The sequence below is a fragment of the Pteronotus mesoamericanus genome, unplaced genomic scaffold, assembly GCF_021234165.1.
Source record: "Pteronotus mesoamericanus isolate MK-2021 breed Mesoamerican mustached bat unplaced genomic scaffold, CSHL_Meso_final contig_24, whole genome shotgun sequence".
In the NCBI taxonomy this organism is placed as follows: domain Eukaryota; kingdom Metazoa; phylum Chordata; class Mammalia; order Chiroptera; family Mormoopidae; genus Pteronotus; species Pteronotus mesoamericanus.
This window is the reverse complement of record NW_026555100.1, coordinates 18,075,399-18,101,938: the sequence shown is the minus strand read 5'-3', so window position 1 is coordinate 18,101,938 and position 26,540 is coordinate 18,075,399. Positions and strand designations below refer to the sequence as shown.

The 26,540-nt window shown below is 39.0% G+C and overlaps 3 pseudogenes; 1 reads left to right on the top strand and 2 right to left on the bottom strand.

The window, feature by feature from the left end:
- Nucleotides 1–240: 240 nt before the first annotated feature.
- Nucleotides 241–891, bottom strand: LOC129069739 (growth/differentiation factor 3-like; annotated as a pseudogene).
- A 9,080-nt stretch (nt 892–9,971) lies between these two features.
- On the top strand, nt 9,972–11,230 carry LOC129069738 (dnaJ homolog subfamily A member 1-like; annotated as a pseudogene).
- Nucleotides 11,231–11,850: 620 nt separating this feature from the next.
- Nucleotides 11,851–22,648, bottom strand: LOC129069737 (60S ribosomal protein L38-like; annotated as a pseudogene).
- Nucleotides 22,649–26,540: the final 3,892 nt, after the last annotated feature.

The following is a 26,540-nucleotide window of genomic DNA, read 5'->3' as shown; positions in this document are numbered from 1 at the left end:
TGTGTACAAGGAGACCAACTTACACAGTCCATTAAATACTGCTTTACATTGCCAAGGAGGTGTTCCACCTCCTTCTGCAATATAATTCAAGGGAAAAGTACATGTATGGAATTTATGTCTGTACTATGACCTGTTGCCAATATCTTGAGAAGCATTATTTGTTTCTAATAAAAGTAATGGCTTTTTAAAAAATAAAAAAGCCATTTTTTTAATTAAAAGCTTTACCCTAAGAACACTCCTTCAATTCCTATTTCTGACTGCCTGCCCTTGCCCACATTTATCAACTGCCACGTCTTCATAATATTATAGCACAGCATTGTCATCATTGCCCTGATAAAGCATAGAAATGTGGACAGCTTGGTGGGAATACAAACAGCCTGGGAAATTGCAGGGTCAACAGCATGTATCAGTGCTTGCATGAAAGCCTAATTGGAGCTGTTGAGGGATATTGTCAATGAGAAAGGAAAATCTTTCTGGCAGTAATTTGCCACGAATCCCTTGGGGGCAATGATCCATTTGTGCCAACACAGGTCCCGGAAGTTAATGAATAGCTGGTGATGATGGTAGTTGTTCTTGCAGGAAGCATTAGAGGCAGGGATGGCTTCCCTCGTTTTGGGGGGAAGAATGGGAGCATTGCTCAGGGTTGAGCGTTACCACCAGAAAGGAAGCATGAAGGGAGCATCTTAATCTGGCACAGGCGTCCTCAAGCTGAAAATTCACCCCAGAGTCTTTGTGTCCTTTGACCAGTATCTGCAGGAACAAACCTAAGTTCTTCTTGGGGTTATTATTTCAATCTTTAGCTGCATCGAGCAAGCTGAAGTGAAAGACTTCTTGAGGTCATGGTACTGACTGCCATGGTGTTGTGGAAATAGTGGTTGCTCCAGTCTGCATTCCCACTAACAGTGCACTAGTGTTCCCTTTTCTCCACATCCTTGCCAGCACTTGTTAGTTGATATATTGATGATCATCATTCTGACAGGTGTGAGGTGATAACTCATTGTGGTTTTAATTTGCATTTCTCTGGTGATTAGTGACATTGAGCATTTTTTCATATGTCTATTGGCCATTTGTATGTCCTCTTTGGAGAAACATCTCTTTAGGTTTTCTGCCCATTTTTAATTGGATTGTTTAGTTTTTTTGGTGTTCAGTTGTATGAGTTCTGTATAAATTTTGGATATCAATCCCTTGTTGGATGTATCATTTGTGAATATGTTTTCCCATTCAGTAGGTTTTCTTTTTGTTTTGTTGATGGTTTCCTTTTCTGTGCAAAAAAAATTTAAATTTGATGTAGTCCCATTTGTTTATTTTTCTTTTGTTTCCCTTGCCCAATGAGATATATCAGAAAAACCATTTCTAATAGAAATGTCAGGGATTTTACTGCCTATGGTTTCTTTTAGGATTCTTATGGTATTTAGTCTTACATTTAAGGCTTTAATCCATTTGGAGTTTATTCTTGTACATGGTATAAGAAAGTGGTCTAGTTTCATTTTTTTGCATATATCTGTCCAGTTTTCCCAACACCATTTATTAAATAGACTTTCTTTACCCTCATTGTATATTCTTGCCTCCTTTGTCATATATTAATTGACCACATAGGCATGGGTTGATTTCTGGGTTCTCTGTTCTGTTCCATTGAACTATATGTCTTTTTTTTTTTAATATCAGTACGTACTGTTTTAATTACTATGGCCTTGCAGTATCGTGTGATATCAGGTAGCATGATACTTCTGATTTGGTTCTTCTTTCTTAAGATTGTTGTGGCTATTTGGGATCTTTTGTAGTTACATAATAATTTTTGGATCATTTGTTCTAGTTCTATGAAAAATTTCATTGGTATTTTGATAGGAATTATATTTAAGCTATAGATTGTTTTAGATGGTATGGACATTTTATTTATGTTAATTATTCTTATCAATGAATATGGTATATGCTTCCACTTATTTGTATCTTCTTCAGTTTCTTTCTTCAGTGTCTTATAATTTTACTACCTTGGTTAAATTTATTCCTAGGTATCTTATTTTTATTTTTTGATGTAATTATAAATGGGATTGTTTTCTTAGTTTCCATTTCTGATAGTTTATCATTGGTATATAAAAATGTAACTGATTTCTGAATATTTGTTTTGTATCCTGCTACTTTACTGAATTCATTTATCAGTTCTAGTAGTTTTTTGATAGATTTTTCATGGTTCTCTATACATAGTATCATTAGACATTACTAATTTTTTAATGACATTTATTTTTTTCTGCTGAGTCCAGAATGGGCTTTAGAATCTTTTTCAACAAATTCTGAAAGCAGATAACATTAAACAATCTGATCTGTCACATTGAATTTAAATTTATGTGCTATTCTGATCTAGTCTCTACCCAAGACCTAAAGACTGGGAATTCATTGCTACTTGCAAGAGCTAGCTTCATTTCTGTAAGAACATGCTGCCTCATTTCACTTTTGAATCCTCTACAATATATGTATAAATGCTTAATACTCATGGAATTAATGAATAAAATAAAAGGTTTATAGAAGTGTTTCAAAAGTTGCTTCAGGTCACCCAGAAAATTTGTTGATTCATCAAACATTTATTGAAATCGGGGAGCAGGCAAATGAGTTGAGTTGCATAACAGAGGCAAGATACCTATCCTTATGGAGTTTATATTCTAGTAGACATCGACAATAAAGATAATGAGAACAGGTAAAGCACAAGAAAGGACCAAGTAGTAAAAGTGCTATGGTGGAAATAAACTTGGTTTTGTGATAGGAATGCTTGAAAGTGTGGTTCTTTCTGTGAGGTGATCAGGAAAATATATGAGAAGATGACTTTTTTTATTGTGATAAAGAATACATAACATAAAACTCACCCTTTTAACCATTTAAAAATGTACTGTTCAGAAATCTACAGTTACCAGTACCCCAGAAGACCTCCCTTATTCTCCCTTCCAGTCATAACCCCCACAGTGGTAATCTCTATCCTGACTTCTAACAGCATAAATTAATTTTCCCTAGTTTTTATCTTTATATAAATGGAACCACACAATATTTACTTCTCATTTTCTCTGTTTTTTCCCCCCTCAATATTATGTTTGTGGTATTCATCAGTGTTGTTGGGTGTAGTTATAGTTCTCTCATTGTCATTGCTGTGTGGTATTCTACCAAGTGAGTATACCTCGATTTATTTATTCCATTCTACTGGTAGGTACTTAGGTAGTTTCTGCTTTCAGCTGTTATAAGTAGTTTCAGCTGACCATTCCTGTACATGTATTTTGATGAACAGATGAATAGATTTGTATTGCCTAGATTATATATTATTTATATGCATATATTAAATATATGGTACAGAATATGAATATATAATATAAACACATTATATATGTATATGTGTGCATACACAAACATATTCAGAAATGGAAATGCTGGGTCACAGAGTATATATATGTTCAGCATTAGTAGCTTTCCACTTAGTTTTTCAAAGTGGTTTTTCCATTTTGAAAAGTTTACATTTAAGCTGTGGCCTGAAGGACAAAAAGAAATGGAATTTGCACTGAGATTTCTATACTACCATCTCCCTACCACTCTGCCAAAAATGTGTCTTTTCTTAAAGTGGTTAGAGTCAAAGGGGACAAGTCCCCCACCTCCTTTCTGCTGTGGTCTCCCAGTGACAGACACTTTAGTGAGAAGAGCCTCTATCATTTTGGTCAGCCCCAGGGAGGCAGAAGATGATGACTGATGACTCAGCCTCCTCGGCTCCGCTTCCCAGAGCCCACTCACCACATCAGTGGGCCTGGCACTGGGGGGAGACGTAAACACAACCGTGGTGTTGATGTCAATTCTAGCAGAGATGGCGGGAGCCAAAGCCCGAGAAGGGGAGGAGGGAATCGGGGGAAACCTGCCAGTGGAAAAAAAGATGAAGGGAGGGACCTGAAAGCCATGTCTAAAGAATTGTTTAAGTAACAGTAGCAAATGAAAACAGAAAGCCTCTACTGGTAAAATAATCAGTGGTACCTGTTTCAGATTCCCAGGCATCTTTATGTTTTTGGGAGGCCTTGGGACTCCAGGCTCTGCCAGTTGTGTGGCCTGGGATGTAAACCATCAAAAGTTGAAATTTAGGGCTTTCTTCTCAACAGAAATGAAAAGAGGCCAGAAAAAAAAATAAGAAAAATAGGGGGTAAAAGGCCTTCCCATAGCAATGCCTATAAATGCTGTGTGGGTATGAGAGTCTGCCTCTTGTCCTAGTTTAGGACGTATAAACAAAATGGCTAGGACTAGGTCATTTTGGGAAAAAGTTTCCAGTGAGAGAAAGGTCTAGTTGCTCTGCCCTTCAGTGTTTTAGAGTTTCCTCAGTGTACAGAGAGATGCCAATGAGCTTCTCTCAGGTGCTGCTCGTTAAGTCCTGCCTTTTAAAGAAAAGAAACAGCAAAAATGACTGGTATGGCAAGGTGAGGTTTCCTTTTATATTCATGGGGGCCACAAGCGACTCATTGCTGGTCCCTCTTTGAATTGCATGCTGTCTGTCTTTAAGGTGGCCAAATTGCTCTTAACCACAATGCCCAGAGCTAGAAGGGATTTCTTTTGTTTTTATTTTTTATTTATTTTAGTCCTCACCCAAGGATGTTTCTATTGACTTTAGAAAGAGAGGAAGTGGTGGAGGGGGAGAGAGAAACATCAATGTGAGATTGAAACATTGCTTGGTTGCCTCCTGTATGTGCCCAGACCAGGGATTGAATCTGCAACCTAAGTATATGCCGTGATGGGGAATAGAACCCATTTTCTTTTGGTGTATGGGATGATGCTCCGACCAACTGAGCCACCCAGCCAAGGCTAGAAGTGATTTCTTTTGGTTATTTCTTTTCATTTAGTATGTACAAGAGATCAGATTTTTTAAAAATTAAAAAAATTTAAAATTGAATTTATTTCTGACATTAGTTAATAAAATCATATAGGTTTCAAGAGTACAGTTCTGTACACATCATCTGTAAATTGCACTGTGTGTTACCACTGAAAATACCTCAGGGTTATCATTCTGAACTGGGTGTTCATGTTTGTAGATTAAAGTTGTAGATGTAGAAATTATTAAGTGTTGGAATGAATAATATCCTGTAACAGTTGTGTGTATGTGTGTTCTAACAGAACTTCTTGTATGAAATAATTCTCTTTCATTTATTTGTTTTTCCTAAGAGTTCTCTGGGATCATAAAAATTAGCTAAGAAAATTCTGGTTAGTTGAGTTCCATTATATTGATTTCCCTATATAGAGAGAGAAAGGAATAGAGTAAGGGAGAAAGCCCATTTAAACATGGGACCCCATGAGGCCCTGGCTGTATGATACCTCACATTCAAATAAACACAAGTTTGACAACTGAAACTAATCACGAGGTAATCCAAATACTTACCAGAGACTTTCAAAGAATGTCAAAAGAATATCTAGCAGAAGTCTTTAGAATTATTTCTTCATCTCTTGTTCCATTCCTTACCTCTCTAACGTTCTCTCCAAAGACTGTTAGCTCACCCAATCTTCTTTCTCAACTGTACCTGCACCCTTGTTCTCCCAGAACAAGGGAAGTTGTTTTTCTCTTTCTAAGATTAAAAACAACATATATCCTTAGCCTGTCTCTTAACCTCCAATTTTCAGATCTTTTACCACTGGTCCCAGTTAGTTTTGCTGGAGGCCTGGAGGCAAGCACGCAGTCACAGTGGGTCAAACTCTGAACTCTTATACAGTAATACTCTTAGTCCCTCTTGGACAATAATTTTTTTAAAAATATAATCCATGCAATAGACTCTCTTCCAGTAACTAAATGACAAGGCTTCTTTTTCTTGGCAATAAGTGGCAAGAGTTACCCAAATTCACATTTTTGAACACTAGAGGAAGGGATGAGGGGAAGAGCTGAAATGTGGTGCATGATGAGCAGCAGCTTCGAGCAGCCATAGAATCCTACCTAAATCTACCTCGTTTCCTCCTCTGATGACTTCATACATGCTGATAATTTTCCCTGGCAGCCCTGTTTCTTGATCTCAGATCTCAGGATTGTAAACCAATAAACCATCTCCTTAGAAATTTACTTACTTTTTGAGATATAATTTCAAGGGTAATTTTGGCTATTTCTTTGCTGTCTCATGTCTAATGTCTGAGAGTTTCTTCACAAGGAGCCCGTTTCCATGTTCTGTGTTAAAATCAATCCAGGGGCCGGGATGTGGGTATGCCAGCGTTTAATGTTAACCTGAAGCTAGAATAGCTAAGGTGCTTTACCTGCAGCACTCAAAAACCAGAGAGGGCAGAGAGGGAGTCTAAGAGCATACAAGGTAAAAACGTAAGTAGTATGATTATTCAATAAGAAATAAGCTCGACAAATGTTAAAAAAATATTAGATACATGTTCAATAAATGTAAACATGCTGAAGAAGTTGCCAGGTAAGAGTGTTTTCATAGTGTGGTAGAATAAATAAAGAAATGTTTCCTCAACAAATAGTATATTTAGGAAATTTCCATGTTGTTCATACTTATCTAGGAAGAGCTATTTAAAGCACTTAGGTATCTTGAGTTAAACTGCTCATTCCTTAGGGAAGGAAGCAGTTGTTTGTTTATTCATTTATTAACTCAAAATATATTTAAATAGATTTACTATATACCAGGCACAGTATTAGGCACTAGGAATGGGGCATAGAATAAAAACAACATGGTCCTTACCCTCTAACAGACATTGAATAGATTATTGCTCATTCAGATATTGAATGCGTGCATTGAGGGTTATGATGGAGAACAGCCTGGTGCTATTGAAGCTGATCAGTCAAGGAAGACTTTATGGAAGAATATTATTTTTAAAAGAAGAGGACAGACTTGTCTTCCTTTCTTTGGCATGTTAGACCAAGTGAAGATCTGTTGAACAGTTAAGGTGCCACTTGGCCTGGTGGCCTGGTCTTTCTCTTTTGCATGAAAAGAATACATTAACATCAGATTAAGCAAAGAGCTCATAAAATGCATGATGGCACACTGAACAGTCAAAACATACCAAGCATTCTTTTCCAGGAGATTGGGAAAGAGATTCATTTTGAAATAATTATCTGGTAATAGGTTCGACCTGAAAAAAATAAACATGAAGCTATCATTATTTTTCAACAGAAGGAGACATACTCATTTTATTGTCTGAAGTTGTATGTCTATTTCATAGCACTGGAAGCTCAATACTATGTTTTATGTTCTTAAGGGTAAAAACACGATGTCTGTTTTATTTCACAACATGAATTGAAAGCGTTTGTGGGACAGGATGTTGTTTTGGTTCAATAGGTTGTTTAAGGTTCCTTAAGAGTTTATCCAGTAACTGCTTTCAGCTTTAAGATATTAATGTTTCCATTTGGTTTTCAGATCCAAAGACTGTGTAAGCAGATTTTTCTGTTTTTGATGCCTTAGCCTATTCCTAGTACAGTTTAAGGTAATCAATCATATAACTGAGAGTAATAAAGGACTCTGGCTAAGAGTTTTTACACAAATCAAACTTGCCTGGGTTGGAGTGGGGATGGCGATTATTCAAGTATTGCAGGAAGAGCTTGGAGTCAAACCTCAAAAATGTCCCAGATTTGCAGCCCATGCTCTAGTTAGGGAGGCTGTCCCTCCTGTTAATTCAGGTAAGATGCTGGCCAGGCTCCTGGCAGGAAAATGAGAGTATCTGCTGGGAACAATGAAGTGACTGATTCCCTTGGGCTACTCAGCAAGTCTCCAACTACCTTTCTGCCAAATTCCAGAAGGAAAACCTGCCCTCTCCTTTCTTTCTCTGGAGACCCAAGTCTGGGGTTTGTGTTTAGGAACACAATGAAATAAGTCAAGTTTGTCGTAGACTCTTCTCTCAGGACCCCTTTGTTTTCCCTTTATGGGTCTCTTACTCCTCCCTTCTAGTACTCCAAGCTTCCCTGTTGCCCTCTAGAGGCCCTGAGTCACCACTGTGGAGACCTACCAGGCTAGAGGCTTCCATTAGGGCTTGTGGTTCCTTTCCATTTTCAAAGCTAGCAATAGTGTTTGGAGTCTTAAATTGCGTATCTCTGACTTTGCTTTTGTCATCATATTTTACTCTGACTCTTTCTTACTTCTACTTTCACTTATTACCCTTGTGCTTACATTGAGTTCACCTGAATAATTCAGGACGATTTCCCTATTTTGAAGTCAGCTGACCGGCAACCTTAATTTCCCTTTGCTGTGTAACAGAACATATTTACAGGTTCTGGGGATTAGGGCACAGACATCTCCGTGGGGTCATTAGTCTGTCTACCACAATTACCTTCGATCCTACTATCAAAACTTACATTTATGTTCTTAAAAAGCTTCCTACTAAGCTGAAAAGTATACCTGATAATTGAACCCAACAAATGTTAAAGGCAAATATCGTTAGTAGACTATAGTCAATAATACTATATTGCACATTTGAAAGTTGCTAAAAGAGTAGATCTTTTTAAAATTTTTTTAAAAGATTGTATTTATTTTTATAGAACGGAAGGGAGGGAGAAAGGGAGAGAGAGAAACATCAATGTGTGGTTGCCTCTGGAGTGTCCCCTACTGGGGACCTGGCCTGCAACCCAGGCATGTGCCCTGACTGGGAATCAAACCCACAACCCTTTGGTTCACAGGCTGGCACTCAATTCACTGAGCCATACCAACCAGGGCTAACAGAGTAGATATTAAAAGTTGTCCTCACAAGAAAAAAATGTAACTATGTATGGTGACGGACGTTAACTAGGCTTAGTATGGTGGTCAATTCATAATATACATAAATATCAAATCATTATTGTGTACACCTGAAATTAAAATATTATGTCAGTTATACTTCAGTTTTTTAAAAAAGGCAAATATGTCGGACATGTCCCTACTTAGTCTCCTATTTCTGTTTACATATCATGAGTCAATCATGGCTTTTTTTCTATACCGAATCCAGGTGAGCCTTCAGAATCCTTTTTAACACAGTATTCTTGGCAACAACTTCCAGCTGATCAGATTTGGCATCAAGATGAAACTTATTTCATGTCACTGCTTTAATTGGTCACTGCTTTAATTGGTCACTGCTTCCTTTTAACTGAGAACTTCTGGAGATACAATGTTTTAACCCCAAGGAATGCTTTGAATGTTAAAGTTTAGAGCACCAGTCACCAGCCTGTGGAGACAAGTGTACTTGGGAGATGTTCCTGTAACCTTTCAAGACATAAGGTATGTATGGCTTCCAGTTCGCCCTCTTCCTTTTGGTCACCATGCACGGGGAACAGGATTGGATGATCTAGCTTAGGGTTTCTCAACCTTAGCACTACTGACATTGTGCATGGGATAATTCTCTGTTGTGCAGGCTTGTCCTGCACATTACAGGATGTGTAGCAGCATCCCTAGTCTCTACCCATTTGATTCCAGTAGCACTTTCTCCAGTTACAAATATCTTCAGGCACTGCCAAATATACTTTGGGCAGCAAAATAACTAACCTCCAGTTGAGAACATTCTACTCTAGTAGAATGAAGTAAAAACGACCTATTTCTGGAATTATTAAGTTAGAAGGACATACTCTTGGTGTGATTCTTTGACTTCCCTTTGGTTTCTATTTAATGGCATTCCTTTGCCAAGGAAAGACCCATTGGCAATCACATTTACCCAAGTCTTCATTTCAGATATCCAAACCCCAGATGAGAGCAGAAGGCCTTTTATAAGCAATGGCTTGGTGCAGCATGAGCAAAAGTATTGTGTTAGCCATCTTTAAGACTCAACTCAAGCCCACTCCCTCCAGGAACACTTCTGTGCCTACGCCTTTAGGGGCACTGCCTTCCTCTTCTGAACTCCTGTTGGCTAACCCTCCATGAACCTTTGTCATACACCTGGAATTATGTGTCATTTTATTTATGGATACATAGCTGACACCCCAGTTACAATGTCCACGTTATAAGTGCTTTGAAAATAGCTTCTAGGGAACTTTCCAGAACTTTCCAGAAGCAGCCTTTGGAGCTGGGCGCAGTAACATGTTCTTTCCTGTTCCTCCACACCTGCCTTGGCTGGCTGACTGGCTGTCAAAAATCGTGAAAGAAACCACTTACTATGATGTTTTGGGGGTCAAACCCCATGCCACCCAGGAAGAATTGAAAAAGGCTTACAGGAAGCTGGCCTTGAGGTACCACCCTGATACGAATCCAAATGCAGAAGAGAACTTTAAACAGGTTTCTCAAGCTTACAAAGTGCTCTCTGATGCAAAGAAAGGGGAATTACATGGTAAAAGAGTAGAAAAAGCAATTAAAGAAGGTGGAGCAGGTGGTGGTTTTAGTTCCCCCATGGATGTCTTTGGTATGTTTTTTGGAGGAGGAGGAGGAAGGATGCAGAGGGAAGGGAGAGGTAAAAATTTTGTGTACCAGCTCCCAGTAACCTTAGAAGATTTATTTAATGATGCAACAAGAAAACTAGCTCTGCAAAAGAATATGATTTGTGACAAATGTGAAAACTGAGGTGGTAAGAAAGGAGCAGTAGAGTGTTGTTCCAATTGCCAAGGTACTGGAATGCAAATAAGAATTCAGCAGATAGAACCTGGAATGGTTCGGCCAATTCAGTCTGTGTGCATGGAGTGCCAGGGCCGTGGGGAACAGATCAGTCCAAAGACAGAGGCAAAAGCTGCAATGGAAGGAAAATAGTTCAAGAGAAGAAGATTCTGGAAGTTCATATTGACAAAGACATGAAAGATGGACAGAAGATAACATTCCATGGTGAAGGAGACCAAGAGCCAGGACTAGAAGCTGGAGGTATTATCATTGTTTTCGATCAGGTGGACCATACCGTTTTCACTTGGTGAGGAGAAGACATTTTCACGTGTATGGACATACAGCTGGTTGAAGCATTGTGTTGCTTCCAGAAGCCAATAGTTACTCTTGACAAAGAGTGCTAAACTACAGTCACCACCTCTTGTCCAGGTCAGATTGTCAAGCATGGAGATATCAAGTGTGTGCTAAATGAAGGCATGCCAGTTTGTCATAGACCACATGAAAAGGGTTGCCTAATCATTGAATTTAAAAGCCAGTCTTTCCTGAGAATGGCTTTCTTTCTCCTGATAAACTTTCTTTGCTGGAAAAAACTCCTACCTGAAATGTAGGAAGTAGAAGAGGCTGATGAAATGGACCAGGTGGAGCTGGTGGACTTTGATCCAAATCGAGAAAGACAGCGCCATTCCACTAGAGAAGCACATGGGGATGGTGAACGTCATCTTACGGGTGGTGCTCAGTGTCCGGCCTTTTAATGGGGCCAGTGAATGACACTCACTGTTGGCTTTTTATATACAGTAGTGAATGAGTGAAGGACTGTAATCATAATATCCTCACTACTTGCTATTGTTTCTGTTTTAATATTCAACTATTGTAGTGTTTTAAAAGTTAAATGAAGAATAAACTCAAAATATAAAAGCTAAAAAAATAATTTCTATATCTTATTATGTATATGATTTCTTTCATACAATTTAAAGTTAAATAAATCCTTGAGGTTTGTTTATGAACAGTAACAGGCCTATTCCTCTCTCCTAACACTCTCCCCTTTTCATAAAACCTAGGTATTTAACTCCATTTTGCTAAACAATATCCATGTATGGCTACCTTTTGATTTTACAATTTTAGGCAGTATCTATATAGGGAAGATAGGGACTTAGCTCTTTTTACATACATACAAAGTTCCAAACTTCAGGAAATGAAAGTTATTACAGTGTACTTCTTATATAATCTTCCCAGTATGATTATACCATTGTTTTAAGTTAAGTAATATTCAATGTTATATCGTTGTTACTATGTAAATGATTTTCACAACCAAACTATATAAAATATGATGATTAGTTTTCCTTTTTTGTATATTTTTGAAGTTAATACAGGCTCACAAGTTCTTATCTGCAATTCCAAAAATCAGAAAGCTTTGAAAACCAAAACAAAATAAAACATAATTTTATCTTGGCAGTAAACTTATTTAACAGCATCATGTGACCTGAACATGCCTGTGGCTACTTGCAGTTTTTATTTATACTACCTGATGTAATTATTTAGATGCTTTGCTGCAGAAAATTTTGATTTGTTTGATTCCAGGGGGTGGCTTCAGATCTACTTAGGGAATAAAATAATACATATACATGCACTGTATTATATTTCTAAAAATCTGAAAAAAGAATCTAAAATTGGAAATGCATCCCTCCCCAATGGTTTAAGTGATAATGCTCTTTTTTTGTTTCTGAAATTTCCTTTTCAAAACTTTTACTTTGTGAAATACAACAAATGTATAGGAAAGTGTATAAAACAGATGGATGATTTAATGATTGGTCATAAGATGATTATCCGTTGAGCTATCGCCCGGGTCAAACAATACAAGAACTCCGGCACCCAAGGAAACCCTCGTGTTTCCCTTCCCGGTCATTGTCCCCACACAAGCTGTTGGTGGTAACCACCGACCTAACTTTTATGTATTCATTTCCTTTGTTTTTATTTAAAAATTTCCATCTAATTATTCATCCCTAAGCAATATATTTTTTGTCTGCTTTTGAACTTTATATAAATGAAATCAAACACTACATACTTTGTTGTGGCTGACTTTCTTTTTCCATTAAAAATTTTGAAATAAACCTAAATTTATAGAAAAGTTGAAAACTTTTTTCCTGAAGTGTTTAACAATAAATTGCTCACATAATGCCTCATCACTCTGGAATTCTTTAGTATGCATTTCTTCTAAACAAAAACATTCTCTTGCAGAACCTCAATATGACCATCAAAAGCAGGAATTAGAATTGTACAGTATTATCTAATTCTCAGATTCCATTCAAATTTTTCAAATTGTCCCAATAATGTCTTATTTTTTCTATATTATTTTGTATTAGTTTCAGGTGTATAGCACAATCATATACTTTGCAAAGTGTTCCCTCTGATATTCCCAGGACCCACTTGGCACCATGCATAGTTATTACAATATTATTGACTGTATTTCCTATGCAGTCCCCATGAATATTTTGTGACTACCAAACTATCAATCTATACTTCTCAATCCCTTCACTTTTTTCACTCAGTTCCTCAACCCATTTCCCCTCTGGCAACCATCAGTCTGTTCTCTATGAGTCTGTTTTTTTGTTTTGTTTTTTTAATTGTTCTTCAGATCCCACATGTAAGTGAAAAATCATGTGATTTTTGGCCTTCTCTGACTTATTTCACTTAGCATAATACCTTCTAGGTCCACCCATGCTGTCACAATGGTAAGAATTTGTTCTTTTTAATGGCTGAGTAATATTCCATTGTATATATGTACTGCTATTTTTTTAATCCACTCATCTATTGATGGGCACTTGGGTTGCTTCCACTATCTTGGCTTTTGTAAATAATGCTGCAATGAACATAAGGGTGTACATATTCTTTCAAATTAGTATTTTGGGTTTCTTTGGCTGTATATACGGAAGTGAAATTGCTAGGTCAAAAGGCATATCCATTTTTAATTTTTTTGGGACCCACTTTACTGTTTTCCACAGTGGCTGCACCAAATTGTATTCTAGCCAGCAGTAGACTAGGGTTTCCTTTTCTCTACATCATCACCAGCACTTGTTTTTTAATTCACTGATGATAATTATTCTGACAGGTATGAAGTGATATCTCATTGCAGTTTTAAGTTGCATTTCTCTGATGATTACTGATACTGAACACCTTTTCATATGTCTATTGGCCATCTGTATGTCCTCTTTGGAGAAGTGTATATTTAGGCCCTTTGCCCATTTTAAAATTGGTTTGGGGGTTTTTTGGTGTTTAGTTGTATAAGTTCTTTATAAATTTTGGATATTAACCCCTTATCATATGTATCATTGGTGAATGTGTTTTCCCATTCAGTGAGCTTTTTTTTTCATTTTGTTGATACTTTCTTTTGCTGTGCAAAAACTTTTTACTTTGTTATAGTCCCATTTGTTTATTTTTAATTTTGTTTCATTTGCCAAGGAGATATATTAGAAAAATCATTATAAGAGAAATGTCCAAGATTTTATTGCTGGTGTTTCTTCTAGGATTTTTATTGTCTAGATCTAACATTTATGTTTTTAATCCATTTTGACTTTATTCTTATATATGGTGGTATAACTTTACTTTTTTGCTTAAAATAAAATAAAATATTTTATTTTATTTTAAACATGCACTCCAATTTTCCCAACACCGTTTATTGAACAGACTGTCTTTACTCCATTGCATGTTTTTGCCTCCTTCACCAAATATTAATTGACCATATAGGCATGGGTTTATTTCTGGGCTCTCTATTCTGTTCCAGTTATGTATACATCTGCTTTTATGTGAGTACCATGCTGTTTTGATTACTACAGCCTTGTAGTATAGTTTCATATCAAGTAGAGTGATTCCTCCAACTTTGCTCTTCTTTCTCAAGATTGCTGTGGCTATCTGGGACCTTTTGTGGTTCCATATACATTTTGGATTATTTGTTATAGTTCTGTGAAATACACCATTGGTATTTTGATAGAAATTGCTTTGAATCTATAGATTGCTTTGAGTAGTATGAACATTTTAATAATGTTAATTCTTCCTATCCATGAGCACGGTATATGCATCCATTTATTTGTATCTTCTACAATTTCTTTCTTCAGGATCTTATATTCTCTGAGTACAAATCTTTCATCACCTTGGTTAAATTTATTTTTAGGTTTTTTCTTTTTCTTTTTTTTAAAATTTTATTTTAATTTATTTTTTCAAATAGATTTGTCTCTGCCTCCCCCTCACCACTTTCCCCTGCCCCGTCCCTCCTTCCCTCCCTCAACTCTTCCCCCCTGGCTTTGTCCATGAGTCCTTGTCATATGTTCCCCGACTTTTCCCTTCCCTTCCTTTTCCCCGCCCCTCCTCCTTCCCTCTTGTCTCTGTTGATTTCTTTTCCTTTCAGTGTTGCTGGTCTTATTTTCCTTGCATCCTTGTATTGTTGGTTAGGTTCCGCTTCTGGTGAGATCATATGGTATTTGTCTTTCGCCCCCCGGCTTATTTCGCTTAGCATAATGCTCTCTAGTTCCATCTATGTTGTCGCGAAGTTTAGTAGTTCTTTTTTTCTTTCTGCTGCGTAGTATTCCATTGTGTAAATGTACCATAGTTTTTTGATCCAATCATCTACTGATGGGCATTTAGGTTGCTTCCAACACTTGGCTATTGTAAATTGTGCTGCTATGAACATTGGGGTGCATAGGTTCTTTTGTATTGGCGTTTTGGGATTCTTAGGGTATAGTCCCAGCAGGGGAATCACTGGATCAAAAGGCAGTTCCATTTTCAGCTTTTTGAGGAAATTCCACACTGCTTTCCACAGTGGCTGCAGCAGTCTGCTTTCCCACCAACAGTGGATTAGGGTTCCCTTTTCTCCACAGCCTCGCCAGCACCTGTTATTTGTTGATCTGTTTATGATGGCCATTCTGACCGGTGTGAGGTGGTACCTCATGGTGGTTTTGATCTGCATTTCTCTGATGGCTAGTGATGCTGAGCATCCTTTCAAATGCCTCTGGGCCCTCTGTAGCTCCTCCTTGGAAAAGCATCTGCCCAGGTCCTTTGCCCATTTTTTTATTGGATCGTTTGTCTTCTTGGAGTGGAGTCGAGTGAGTTCTTTATATATCTTGGAGATCAAACCTCTATCTGATGTATCATTAGCGAATATTTTCCCATATGGTTGGTTCCCTTTTCATTTTGCTGATGTTTTCTTTAGCTGTGCAGAAGCTTCTTATTTTGATGAGGTCCCACTTGTTTATTCTTTCCTTTATGTCCCTTGCTTTAGGAGACATATCGGTGAAAAAATTGCTGCATGGGATATCTGAGAGTTTCCTGCCAATGTTCTCCTCTAGGACTTTGATGGTGTTGCGACTTATATTTAAGTCTTTTCTCCATCTTGAGTTTATTTTTGTATATGGTGTCAGCTGATGATCCAATTTCAATTTTTTGCATGTAGCCGTCCAGGTCTCCCATCACCATTTGTTGAAGAGGCTATTATTGCTCCATTTTATGCTTCTGCCCCCTTTGTCAAATATTAGATGCCCATAGAGACCTGGGCTTATTTCTGGGCTTTCTATTCTGTTCCACTGGTCTATGGGTCTGTTCTTGTGCCAGTACCAGATTGTTTTGAGTATAGTGGCTTTGTAGTAGAGTTTGATGTCTGGTATTGTGATCCCTCCTACTTTGTGTTTCTTTCTCAAAATTGCTGAGGCTATTTGGGGTCGTTTATGGTTCCATATAAATTTTTGAAATGTCTGTTCTATTTCTGTGAAATACGTTATTGGTATCTTAATAGGGATTGCGTTGAGTCTATAAATTGCTTTGGGTAGTATGGACATTTTGAGGATATTAATTCTTCCAATCCATGAGCACGGTATATGCTTCCATTTATTTGTGTCTTCCTTAATTTCTTTCTTCAATGTTGTATAGTTTTCTGCATACAGGTCTTTTACCTCTTTGGTTAAGTTGATGCCTAGGTACTTTATTTTTCTTCTTGCTATATCGAATGGTATTTTTTTTCTGATTTCTTCTTCTATTGCATTGCTGGTGTACAAAAATGCCTTTGATTTCTGAATGTTAACTTTGTATCCTGCTGTTTTGCCAAATTCACTTATTAGTTGAGGAGTTTTTTGATAGAGTCTACAGGGTTCTCTATGTACACTATCATGTCATCTGCAAACAATGATAGCTTTACTTCCTCCTTTCCTATTTGGATGCCTTTTATCTCTTTCTCTTGTCTGACCGCTGTGGCTAGGACTTCCAATACGATGTTGAAAAGAAGCGGTGAGAGCGAACATCCTTGTTGTGTTTCCAATCTTAGTGGGAAAGCTTTCAGTTTTTGTCCATTGAGTATGATATTGGCTGTAGGTTTTTCATATATGGCCTTTATTACGTTGAGGAATGCCCCATTTATTCCCATTTTGGTGAGTGTTTTGATCATAAATGGGTGCTGTACCTTATCGAATGCTTTTTCTGCATCTATCGAGATGATCATGTGGTTTTTGTCTTTTCTTTTATTTATGTGATGTATTACGTTTACTGATTTGCGTATATTGAACCATCCCTGCATGCCTGGGATGAATCCCACTTGATCGTGGTGGATAATCTTTTGAATGTATTGCTGGATGCGGTTTGCCAATATTTTGTTGAGGATTTTAGCATCTATGTTCATCAGCGAAATTGGCCTGTAGTTTTCTTTCTTTGTAGGGTCTTTATCTGGTTTTGGGATCAGGGTGATGCTGGCCTCATAGAAAGAGTCTGGGAGTCTTCCCTCCTCTTGGATTTTTTGGAATAGTCTGAGAAGGACAGGGGTTAGCTCTTCCTTAAATGTTTTGTAAAATTCTCCTGGGAAACCGTCTGGCCCTGGGCTTTTGTGTGCTGGGAGTTTCTTGATTATTGCTTCCATTTCCCCAGCTGTTATTGGTCTGTTCAAGCTTTCTGTTTCTTCCTCCTTCAGTGTTGGAAGATTATACTTTTCTAAAAATTTGTCCATTTCATCAAGATTTTCAAATTTCTTGGCATATAATTGTTCATAATAGTTTCTGATGATCCTTTGTATTTCTGTGGTATCCGTTGTTATTTCTCCTCTTTCATTCCTGATATTATTAATTTGGGTCCTCTCCCTTTTTTTCTTGATGAGTCTGCTTAAAGGCTTGTCAATTTTATTTATCTTTTCAAAGAACCAGCTCCTGGATTGGTTGATCCTTTGAATTGTTCTTTTCATCTCTAAGTCATTCAGTTCTGCTCTAATCTTGACTATTTCCTTCCTTCTACTTGCTCTGGGATTTATTTGTTGTTGTTTCTCCAGTTCTTGAAGGTGTAGTGTTAGGTCTTTTATTTGAAATGTTTCTATCTTTTTTAGGTAAGCCTGTATTGCTATGAACTTCCCTCTCAGGACCGCCTTGGTTGTGTCCCATAGGTTTTGGACTGTTGTCTGTTCATTTTCATTTGTTTCCAGAATTTTTTTGATTTCTTCTCTTATCTCATTATTGACCCATTCATTGTTTAATAGTCTACTGTTCAGTCTCCATGAGTTTGCAAGTTTTTGAAGTTTCTCTTTGAGGTTGATTTCCAGTTTCAAGCCCTTGTGGTCAGAGAAAAAGTTTGGTATTATTTCAATTTTCCTGAATTTGCTGAGGTTTGCTTTGTGTCCTATCATGTGGTCTATCTTTGAAAAACTGCCATGAGCATTTGAAAAGAATGTGTATCTTTCTTTTTTGGGATGTAAGGTTCTATATATGTCAGTTAAGTCTCTTTGATTCAGTGTGTCATTCAGTGCCAAAATATGTTTATTAATGTTTTGTTTGGAAGATCTGTCCATTTTTGACAGTGGGGTGTTGAAGTCCCCTACTATCAGTGTGTTGTTGTCTATATCTTTTTTGAAGTCATCCCACAATTTCCTTATAAACTTGGGGGCTCCTCTATTGGGAGCATATAAGTTTACAATGTTGATGTCTTCTTGATAGATTCTTCCTTTAAGTATTATAAAGTGCCCCTCTGGGTCTCTCTTTATGGCCTTTGTTTTGAAATCTACTTTGTCTGATACAAGTATGGCAACCCCGGCCTTTTTCTCATGCCCATTTGCTTGGAATATTTTTTTCCATCCCTTTACTTTCAATCTGTGTAGGTCTCTTGCTCTGAGGTGGGTCTCTTGTAGGCAGCATATGTGTGGGTCATGTTTTCTTATCCATTCAGCTACCCTGTGTCTTTTGATTGGGGCATTTAGTCCATTCACATTGAGAGATATTACTGATAGAAACTTACTCATCTTTTCTCTTTGTATCTGTGTTCCTCTCTCTCTCATTCTTTTCCTTCATCTGCTTAAACCAGTCCCCTTAGCATATCTTGGAGTGCTGGTTTGGTAGAGATGTATTTTTTTAGTCTTCTCTTGTCTGGGAAACTCCATATTTCCCCTTCTATTTTAATGGAGAGCCTAGCTGGGTAGAGCAGCCTTGGCTGTAGGCCCTTGCTTTTCATGGCTTGGAATATTTGTTGCCATTCCCTTCTGGCTTGTAGTGTTTCTGTTGAGAAGTCAGCTCCTAGGCGTATCGGGGCCCCCTTGTATGTTACTTTCTCCTTCTCCCTTGCTGCCTTGAGGAGTCTCTCTTTGTCTTTGACATTTGCCATTTTAATGATGATGTGTCTTGGAGTGGACCTCCTTGAGTCCCTCTTGAGTGGGGTCCTCTGTGCCTCCTAGATCCATGAGAGCCTTTCTCTCCTCAAATTAGGGAAATTTTCCATCATTACTTTTCGAGGAGGTTCTCTATCCCTTGCTCCTCTTCTTCTCCTTCTGGTATCCCAATTATATGGATATTATTGCGTTTCAGGTTGTCCTGCATTTCCCTAAATGCCTCTTCATTCTTTTTGAGTCTTTTTTCCATTTCTTGTTCTTTCTGGGATCTTCTTTCTACTTATCCTCCATCTCACTGATTCGATCCTTGGCTTCATCCAGCCTGCTTTGGATTCCTGCTACTGTGTTCTTCAATTCAGAAATGGTATTCTTCATATCCTCTTGTGTCTTCTTGATAGTTTTTATGTCCTTTTCCAGGCTGATATAGTTTGCTGTAAGATCCTGATAGTTTCTCTGCAGTTTCTCATAGTTATCTTTGAGCTGGCTGAGCTCATTGAGCCTCCTTAGAACCATTGTTTTGAATTCAGTATCTGAGAGTTCCCTTGCCTCTATTTCATTTAGCTCTCTCTGTGGGGAGTCCCCTCTCCCACTCATTTGCGGGGAACTTCTTTTTATTCCCATTTTTGTGAGAGTCTGTTAAGTATTTTTGTCCTTTTCTTTCTGGGCCTGCCTCTTATGATGTCAGTTGTTGACCCTATATGACCTTGGGTTGGTTGTTTGAGCCTTCCAGGAGTCTAATGTCTGTGTGTGACTCCTTCTTAGAGCAGCTCTGTGATCCCTTCGGTCAGGGCTGGGCTATTTTTTGGGATCTCTGTGCGCTCTCACGCGGGCTCCTTGAGTGCGTTCCCAGCGAGGCAGGGTCCCCCACCTGCCTGGCTCGCATGTGCTTGCCCCAGGCCAGGGGGCTCATTCGCGACCTCGCGTACTCATCTGGCCCCCCTGGCCAGCGAGCGCCTTGGCACTGGTCAGTTTAGGATCTTCTATTGTGTATTTTCCTCGCTTTTGGCTCTTTGGGTGCGTTGCTTGCCCTCGTCAAATGGGGACTACGGAAATGGGAGGAAGTCAGCTCCAGTACTCTCCGGTTAATCCTGTCTCTGGTCTCTCCTCCAGGGACTCTGGGCAGCTCTACTAATTTTGTGGGTTGCTCCGCAATCACGGGCGGGCAGGTCAATTTACGCCTGCCCTTGCCGCTCTGTGAACTCTCTCGCAGGCTGTATTGGTGCCAATCTGTGGGAGGCCTTGCCGGCCGGTGCAAGCATTCGCCAGTCCGTGCGGGTCACACACACGCTCACCAACCCTCGCCGGTCACTCGGCGCAAGTGTGCGCGCCTGCTCTGGGTTTTTTGGGGGAGTCTATGTGTGCTTTTCAGCTTGTGGCTCTTTTAGGGTGTGGCCTCTTCCCGCGCAATGGAGACTACGTCAAGGAGAAGTAGTCGGGGCTCCCCGGTTCCTCCTCCCGTTCTTTCCCCAATGCCTCTGTTTCTAGTCTCTCCTCTGGGGTCTCTGGGCAGTTCTGTGACCCCTTCAGCCAAGGATCCACAACCTGTGTGGCCTGCGTTTCAATCGCAGGCAGTCCGGTTCCTGCGCGCCCCTCTTCTGCCTCTTTGGGGACGCGCCTTTCCAGCCCACAATGGAGACTGTGGAACGGGGAGGGAGTCGGGACTCCCTGGTTCCTCCTCCCATTCTTTCCCCAACGCCTCCATCTCCAGTCTCTCCTCAAAGCTCTCCCAGCCAGTCTGCACTCAGCCTCGTAGCTCACACGCGTACAAGCTGTGTGCGGAGCGCACAAAAGGTAGGTTAATTGATTCCCTTATGCCTGAGCAAGATGGTAGCTGCAGAGTGGGAGGCGCGCCATCACCGGGGCTCCACCAACCGCGGTGTCAGTTCTCTTCACAAAGTTTTCCTCACCAGTCTTTTCCCAGGCACCAGCCCACCCTGCTGCCGCCTCTACCCAGCGATCAAGGAGGGTGGCTGCCACTGCAACTTTTGCGTTGGCCCTTTAAATGTCTCTTTGCATCCCCAGCCACCTGTCTCTGGCAGAGAGCACCCCTAAGCTTTTTGGGGTTGCGTTTTGTCTGTATTTTCTTGGTTTTAGCTGCTGTAGTTTAGGGGTCCCTGTTTATGATTCAGACCCCGTTCTTCTAGGGGGAAGCTAACTGGCCGTTTCCATGTCCCTCTGGTGCCAGTGCCCGTGGGCACCCAGCCCACCCTCTCGAGCCTCCACCGCACTTCTCACCCGTTGGGATGTGTGAGAGTCGAATCCACTGTCCGCGGCACCAAGGCTCCTCTCCCACTATTGCTCCACTGCTTTCCAGGTGATTACTCCACTATTTAGTTGCAATTCCAGTTTGGTCTTGGGAGGAGGTCAGCGTAACTCCCATTCACTCCTCTGCCATCTTCTCTCTTCTATTTTTCTTTTTTCGATGCAAGTAAATTGTTTTCTTAGTCTCTCTTTTTGATAGCTCATTATCGCTATATAAAAATGCAACCTATTTCAGGATATATATTTTGTATTCTGCTATTTCACTGATTTATTTATCAATCCCAGTAGTTTTTTGATGGAATCTTTAGAGTTCTCTATCCAATAATGTCTTTCATAGTTTGTGGATCCAGTTCAGAATCACATGTTGCATTTATTTGTCTTGTAACTTTGGTCTCCTTCAGTTCTGAGTAGTTCCTCAATCTTTCCTTGATTCCCATGACCATGATAATTTTATGGATTATATGTCAGTTATTTTGTAGAATGTCCTCAATTTGAGCTTGTTTGATGTTACTATTAATTAGATTTAGTTTTTGCATCTTTGGCAAGAAAACTATAAAAGTGATGTTACATTCTTTTTATTTCATTTTATCAGGTGGTACATAATTTCTGTGTGTTCCATTATTGATGGTATTCATTTTGATTACTTAATTAAGGTGATTAAGTCAGCTAGGCTTCTTAGCTGTAAATTTACCATATTTTGCCACATATAGTGCATTCCTGTGTATAATGCGCACCCATGTTTTTGGCCCAAACTTTCAGGAAAAAAAATCTTTAATTTTAATTTTTTAATTCAATTTTCTGTTTATAATTAGATACTTGTTTTTTTGGTATATTAAAGGAATTTTAGCATTTATATTTGAACATACTATGGTACAAGAAATTTTATGTAACAGATAATTACAAAACACAGGAACAGACACAAGGTATTTCAGGTACTACCGATGGATAATGTGCACTCTTATTTTTCCCTCAAAAATTTGGGCAAAAAAAGTGCATAATACATGGCAAAATATGGTACTCTTGTTCCCTTTATGATTTAAAATTTTTTTTAAAAACATTCTAATATAGTTCAGATCAGTGTGTCTGGGTCCTTTCAGCTCCTTCATTGCCAAACCTGGAGGCAGGGACCGCTTTGCTTTCTCTGCCTTCTCTTTGTGATTACCAAGGTATAGAGATATCTGCTTCATCAGACTTTAAACACATATTATCCTTATTTTTTTTTTCTTGACAGACTTAGCATCCTTTCACTAGCTGTCAGCAGGAAGTCCTTTGTTTCCTCAATTTTGTGAGGCATGGCTACAAGGAGGCATGCAGCTGGCACAGCAAGCCTCAAGAATCCAAGAGGATGGCAAAGCTTCCTTTATAATTAATAGATATTTTGGTGGGGAGATTTATTGATGACATTAAAGTACCCCATTTAAATATCCCACAATACTTTCAGTTTATTTTAAAATCTGTTAATTTTGAGTCATGTTTTTTAATTTTACTCAATGAGTTATAGTGCTTTAACATGTTATTTATTGTGATGTTAAAATTGTTTAAGACTTGACCAGTGGTAGCTATTTAAGGTGGTTCTTTGCCTTTTTGACATGTTATTATCATTATTTGAGCAATTCCTTATTTTGTGGCACAAGAAGAAAGAATTTTCTGGGGTCATCTTTTTCCCTGATCCTATCCTGGAACCAGCTATTGCTCCAAGAAATTTAACTCCAAGATTCTACTTAGTAGATGTTTAGAGAACAAAGTCTGGACAGTAGGTGTGCTCATGGCCATTGAAAATTTCACTGTTCTCATACCCTCTTTCTTAGTGGACATAGCTGGAGAATATATGTGCCTGCATGCATATATTTATATGTATATATGTGTTCATATGCATATATAATAGTCACATATAACAATGCACATTTATATCTATATTTCTTATAAATCTATATATGTGTTAAAAACTCTGAGTTCATAGTGATAACTCTAATTTGAATTCAACACCACAGGGTTCATTCTAGTCTTCTCTGTTTCTACATTTCATTCCCTTTCTCCTAACATTTAGGAAACTGCTTTCCATTATCTTTACAGATTTGCTTAATTGGTCAGTCCCTTGTCTGTAACCAGTCTCCCATCACTGCCGATGGCCCCTTCTACACTTTATGCTGTCATCGTTTTACTGGTGCTCAAACACTAAGCAGTGGGTCTGTAACCAGCCTTATAACTCTATGTAATCCCTCCATTTTCCTCCTCCCTAAGCAACTGCTCATCTTCTTTTCATCTCTGCAAATTTAGTTTGAGTTTTTTAAAGAGTTTGGTGTAAAGGGAATCATACAGTATGTACTCCATTCAGCATAAGTAACTTAAGATTCATCCATGTTGTCATGTCACTAGTTTGTTCCTTGTTATTGCTGAGCAGTGTCCCATTGTATGGATATACCACAATTTGTTTATATTTCACCTCTTGATGGACATTTGAGTTGTTTCCATTAATTGACAATTAAAAGTAACCTGCTATTCATATGCAAGTTTTTATATGCACATGTATCTCTTTCTCTTGGGCAAATAAATAGGAATCAAATGGCTGGGTAATATTATATGTATATGATTAATGTTTTAAAAAATTTAACTATATTTTATTGATTATGCTATTAGAGTGGTCCCAATTTCCTCTCCCAGCCCACCCCACCCAGCACCTCCCACTTTCTCTGGCCATCCTCACATCATTGTTCATGTCCATGGGTCATGCATATAAGTTCTTTGGCTATTCTATTTCCTATAATGTACTTTACATTCCCATGACTGTTCTGTGACTACCTATTTGTACTTCTTACTTCCATCACCTCTTCATTTATTCCCCTACACCCCAATTCCATCTGACAACCATAAAAATGCTCTCTGTATCTATGATTCTGTCTCTGCCCCTGTTTGCTTTTAGTTATTTTTTTAGATTCATACATTGATAGATATGTATTTATTGCCACTTTATTGTTCATAGGTTTGATCTTTTTCTTACATAAGTTCCTTTAACATTTCACATAATAGTTGGGTGATGAGGAACTCTTTTAGTTTTTTTCTTGTCTGGGAAGCTCTTTATCTGCCCTTTGATTAAAAATGATAGCTTTGCTGGGTAGAGCAATCTTCGCTGTAGGGCTTTGCTTTTCATGACTTTGAATATTTCTTGCCAATCCCTTCTAGCCTGCAAAGTTTCTTTTGAGACATCAGCTGATAGTCTTATGGGAATTCCCCTGTAGATAACTGATTTTTCTCTTGCTGCTTTTAAGATTCTCTTTTTATCTTTAATGTTTGACATTTTAATTATGATGTATCTTGGAGTGGGCCTCTTTGCATCCATCTTGTTTGGGACTCTCTGTGCTTCTTGGATTTGCACATCTATTTCCTTCACCAAAGTAAGGACATTTTCTTTCATAATTTTTTTCAAATATATCTCCAATTTCTTGCTCTTTCTCCTCTCCTTCTGGCATCATGCAAATGTTGCAATGCTTGCTCTGATGCAAATGTTGGAATGCTTGAAGTTGTCCCAGAGGCTGCTTACACTATCCACAATTTTTTGGATTCTTTTTTCCTCTTGCTGTTCTGATTAGTTGTTTTTCTTCCTTATGTTCCAAATAATTGATTTGATTCTTATCTTCATCCACTGTACAGTTGTTTCCTTGTAAATTGTTCTTTTTTTCAATTAATGTATCCCTCATTTCTGGCTGGATCCTTTCACTGCTGTTGAGGTCCTTACTAAGTTCCTTAAGCATCCTTATAACCAGTGTTTTGAACTCTGCATCTGATCTATTGCTTATCTCCATTTCATTGAGCTCTTTTTCTGGAGTCTTGATCTGTTTTTCATTTGGGCCATGTCTCTGTCTGCTCATTTTGGCAGCCTCCTTGTGTTTGTTTCTATGTATTATGTAGAGATGTTTTGACTCTGTGTCTTGGTAGTGTGGCTTAATATAGTAGATGTCCTGTAGAGTCCACTGGTATGACCTCCCCTATCAGCTAACCTAGGTACTCAGGTTGTGCCCTTTGTGTGGGCTGAGTACACCCTCTTCTTATAGTTGAGCCTTGCTTGCTGTTGGGAGAGATTTGCCCAGGCCAGTTGTAAGGACTGGCTGGGTCCACTCACCACCAGCCTCTGCCCGCTGTGGAGAATCTTCTGTGCAGGGGCAGGGTGGTGGTGCTCCAGTGTGATCTGTAGCTATCTACTGGGTGCTCGGGTTCTGGGTTTTACCTGGTGGTGCAGGCCAATTGCAGTCCGCCACCTGTGTCCTGCCCAGGGCCACCCTGCCTGAGCTATAAAGCAATCGGAGATGGCTGCTATTTGTTCTGGGCTTGGAGATTCCCAGATGAAGCCAGGCAATGAATCTAGGCTGGTTGCTGCTAGTGCCAGGACTGGGGCCTCTTAGCAAAAGGTATGATGCCAGGGGCCTTACTGAGGCTGGCTGTTGCTTGTTTGATATGATTTAGGAAGTTGTGAAGCATGAGACAAGGCCAGCCATTTATATGGAAAGGTTTGGGTGGGCCCATAAGTTAGGTGCAACTGAGACTCAGGGGATCTCCATGGTGGGGCAAACCATGTTAGCCAGGTTGATATAGTCAAATATGGCACCTCCCTGTAGGCTCTGTGGTTCTGTGGGGGGAGAGCTCAGAAAAGGAACAATGGCCTCTGCCCTCCTTTCTGTCTGAGAGAAAGTTTCCTCCAGCTCCTGCCTTGATGCCAAATACTTCAATTCCTCCATATATGCCACTGGTGTCTTTCAAGCTGCTACCCCAGGGCTGGATCTCAGTGGGATTGAGTCTGAGTAAGTCCATGTTTGAGTTCTTTAGGGGGAACTACTTGGGACTCTGGAAGTTTCTTCCACTAACTCAATCCCCACTGGTTTTTGCAGCCCAAAGATATGGTGACTTATCTTCCTGGCACTGGAACCCTGGGCTGGGGACCATGGTGTGTGGCTGGGACTCCCCACTCCTGAGTATCCCTCCTGAATTTTTATGCCCCATATATGGGTGTGGAACCATCCTGTTCCATATCACCACTCCTCCTACCAGTCTGGATGGATGTCGTTTCTTTAATTCTGTAGTTGTTAGACTTCCATTCAACTTGATTTCTGACAGTTCTGAGTGATGGTTGTTTTATATTTTAGTTGTGTCCTGACTGGAGAGCAAACCCACAACTTTGGCATATCAGAATGACA